Source organism: Neophocaena asiaeorientalis, unplaced genomic scaffold, assembly GCF_003031525.2.
Source record: "Neophocaena asiaeorientalis asiaeorientalis breed wild unplaced genomic scaffold, Neophocaena_asiaeorientalis_V1.1 scaffold113, whole genome shotgun sequence".
Taxonomy (NCBI): domain Eukaryota; kingdom Metazoa; phylum Chordata; class Mammalia; order Artiodactyla; family Phocoenidae; genus Neophocaena; species Neophocaena asiaeorientalis.
In genome coordinates this window covers 732768-736631 of record NW_020172316.1, presented here as the reverse complement: position 1 = coordinate 736631, position 3864 = coordinate 732768, and the positions used below count along the sequence as shown (strand labels likewise).

Genomic DNA, 3864 nt, shown 5'->3' with positions numbered 1-3864 from the left:
TGCTTTTTAAAATATGTGACCTGTAGACATTTCTCCCCTAAATTCAATGTGAGAATCATAATCTTTTAATTATAGTGTTTAGTTGGTTTACATTTCATATAATTACTGATAATATTTGAGATGTTAGCTAAAATTTTAATTTTTTACTTTGGGTGACACCTAGAGTGGAAAAAGATTACGGAAAACCAACCAAGGATTAAAAGGAGTAAATGATAGCTCTTTGTTAGTCTACTTCTGTTTCTTACTTTGAGTTTTCCCTGAAGCAGAGCCTGAGACAAAGTTTTGAATGCAAGTATTACTTTTGTTTAAGGAGGTGATTCGAAAAAACATCAGTAGGGGAGTGGCATTTTAAGGCTGGGAAGGAAAAGATATGGAATATAATTTTACCAAAACCTTAATAACTCTGATAGTTTCAGAATTTCTGGCTTGAACTGGTTTGATTTCTCTCTCTCTTTTAATTTTTCTCCTGAATGTATTCTGTCATTTTCATGCTCTGGATCCACACAACACACATTCTATGTACAGAAACTGAGCCAGCAGCTTAGTTGCTTCCTCCACAATATTTTCTTGGCATGCTTAAATAAGGAACTCTTAAATAAGGAGCTTCTATCCCTGCCCCATTGTGGACCACATCTATTATCATTAGTGTCAACAACTCTAAATTAGGGTCTCTCTTTCGTCATCAATAAACTAGTCTAAGGTCTTGTACTTATAGCAGTCCAACGAACCACTTTCAAAGAAGTATCCCATTTGTAGGTGGGGAAGGGTGTGGGAAAGTAACTCTTCTCAAAATAGGTTTGTTACAGCTTGTCCTTAACTCCAAGGAACAAACTAACTGTCATATTATTGAGAAGCATCTGCTCATAGAAGTTTGTAGCCTCTTAGGCATTTATGGTCCTATTATTTCATTTTTTCAGGTGTACCTGAAATTAGCAATGTACCTTCCTGACAACTGAGCACATAACCATGTCTATACAGACCAGACTTCTGCTAGCATTTCTCACTGAAATATTCAAGTTCTTTTACGGAGTATTCTTAGGATTCAGTGGTCACTTGATCTTGTTCTCCAACTATAAGACTTCCTATAATCGTAGGACTTACTTTAATTTGTGAATGAATAGGAAATATCTCCAGGTAGCATAAAAGAAAAAGTAGGCCTTCCAATAATAAGAAAAAACAAGTTTGACAGTATTTCTCCTTCTCTTTTAAAGGTGTCATTATCACCACTGCTGCTAGCAACTGCCAGGGTAGAATTTTAGCCTATTAACCTAATCTGCAGGATTGGATAGTCAAATCAGACTCATCAGTACCAAGTTTTACTAAATATTATGAAAGATAAAATCTACCATAAAGCTTAGATTTTCCTCAGGTCCTTCTCACACAAACTCTGCCCCTCCAGGCCAGAAAAGATGAGTTCTCTAACTGGGTTTCAAGGGATCATCTCATACAGCAGCAGTAGTTAAATTTTGAAAGATGTTCATTTTATACTCCAGAAACTTGTATAGCTCTGACATTCTCCAGGGAACCGTGTCATATAGACCCTGAGTTCTATTAGATAATCCTTGGCCAGGGACATTCTCTAGGCATTTTAGAGATAAACTACCTTCTTCATAGCAAGTATCAGCAGTCTCTTTACCTAGGTCATCTTTTTTTTCTTTTCCTGGGGTATCCTACAGAAAAGAAGAATGAGTGGACCTTGCAGGTCAGATTTTTTAACTCCTTTCTTCCATTGTTTTTTCCTTCTGGTCATTTCTCCCTATCATTCCACTTAGCAAGTTTCCTCATGGGTCTAAAACTATTTTCTCCAAATTTCATTGGTGACATTTGTCCTTTATAATTTCCCTTCTTTTTTCTTGCTAAATGTGCCATAGTCAGTGGTTTGTTGGTCCAGTAGACAATATCATTATTACACCAGTATGAGCTAATAAATTAGAGATCTTACCCAGTACCAAGCCTTCCTAATAATTTCAAAGATACAAGTGATCAAAAGGTATGGGTAAAGCAGGAAGAGGCCTGGGACATTCCACATGTTTCCTAGGCCTCTGGTTCCTGCATTGGACACTACTGGACACATACGTGCTTAATAGTCTGTATTAAAAGATCAGGACTCTGTTAACTCAGTAGGTCATTATCTCACAAAGCTGGGAGCACTTAAGTTATGAACTATTTTCATTTTATACATCAGAGACATAGCTTAGGTGAAATTCTCCTGGAAGTCATGCTTCATACTCCATAGGTTCTAGGTATGTTTACCACAGGAAATTCTAAGTGTTCTGGACTATATGTTTGTGTCCTCCCAAAATTTGTATGTTGAGAACCTACCCCTTAGGGTATTAGGAGGTAGGGGATCTGGGAGATAATTTTTTTTTTTTGTAGGTCTTCCAAGTGTCCGGGTTTATTGAGGGCTTGAGGGTCTACAGGGGAGCCCCAGGTGCCTGTGGGGAGGGCCTGCCATCGCCCTAGAGGGGCAGCGGCCCGGCAAGCAGCCAGGGATGGGGCCTCCAAAACCTGGGTTTACTTGAAAGTGTGGCTCTCTGCCCCACCGTGCCTGAAGCCTTTGGGGCTGAACATGGCCACATAGCAGGGGTGGGTGCAATAGGGCTTGCCTTCATGCTCGGCATGACCCCTTGAGGTCAGCGTCTTTCCACGTTTCTCACACTTCAGGCAAGGGTGATGCCAGTCCCTCCCGAGGGAGGTCACCTGCTCAGCAAAGTACACCTCCTTGTTGCACTTGGGGCACTTGGGCATGGTGGCGCCGTGTCCGGGGCGGGTGGCTGAGCGGGAGCAGAGCACAACGCTGGACTCTATGTCAGAGCATTATGAAATAAGGCACTGAATATATTTACCACAGGGTCTCTGAAAACATGCAAAATGCTGAATCATGTTTAATAGGGATGAAGATAGCAAGCCAGGTACAAAGTCCTTAATGAATGTGGAGAGATGAGTGGGAGTAGATAAAATAGGAACTGTTTAAGATTATTAAAAAGTTATACATTGCTAAAAAATAAAAATTTATGATTTAGAAGAGACAAAAAATACATCCCTTTCTCTCCAACTGAGAGTCAATTTTCAATTAAGGTAAATGACAGAAAATTCAGTAAAATAAAATTGTACTGGGAATTTTTTTTAGGAAACTCCTGAGAAGTATCTTTCTAATTTCTTTTGGTAAAGTTTTGCATACAATTTATTTAGTACAAAGTTTATTTATTTATGTGGATCTACCTGGGATCTAATATCCTGTTGTGTAGACGTGTCTGCTAATTTTGCGGGTCTGAGAGTATTTCCAGGAAATTCAGCTACGTATACGGTGACAGGTTCGGTAAATCACAAATGTGAATTTATTGCATTATTCTATTCGCTGAGTTTTCTGTTTCCATGTTGTCATACCTGGCCCACTAGCTAAGAAGTGTGATTAATAAGGAGATTCCAAAGGACCATTTAAGGGTTTGAATGACCTTGTAGCTATTTTATGTAAAAACTGCTTAGAATCATCAGGGATGATTAAATTATACCCATAAACTCCCAACATGGCTGATTTGTATGTTTACTAGGAGTCATTAACAAACTATATTTCTACTGGAAAAGACAACAACTATATGAAATGTCAGAGAGTGAAGAGGATGATCAAAATAAAATTAGTCTCCCAGCACTATTATTTTTAGTAATCCTGAAAGAACTAATCCAGTATTTGGTTGATGTTTTGTCAGTAACTTAAAAATATTTTTCAGGAAATCTGTGGACCAAGTTATTTCAAAAGCCTATATATAAGGCTGGACACCATAAAACTCTTAGAGGAAACATAGGAAAAACACTCTGATATAAATCACAGCAAGATCTTTTCTTGACCCACCTCCTACAGTAATG

General features: G+C 38.5%; 1 pseudogene across 1 annotated transcript; it reads right to left on the bottom strand.

Annotated features, from left to right (window-relative positions):
- Positions 1-2373: 2373 nt before the first annotated feature.
- LOC112414284 (cysteine-rich protein 1 pseudogene) lies at positions 2374-2798 on the bottom strand (annotated as a pseudogene). Its single transcript, XR_003006120.1, has one exon. The product of XR_003006120.1 is annotated as a cysteine-rich protein 1 pseudogene (transcript).
- Positions 2799-3864: the final 1066 nt, after the last annotated feature.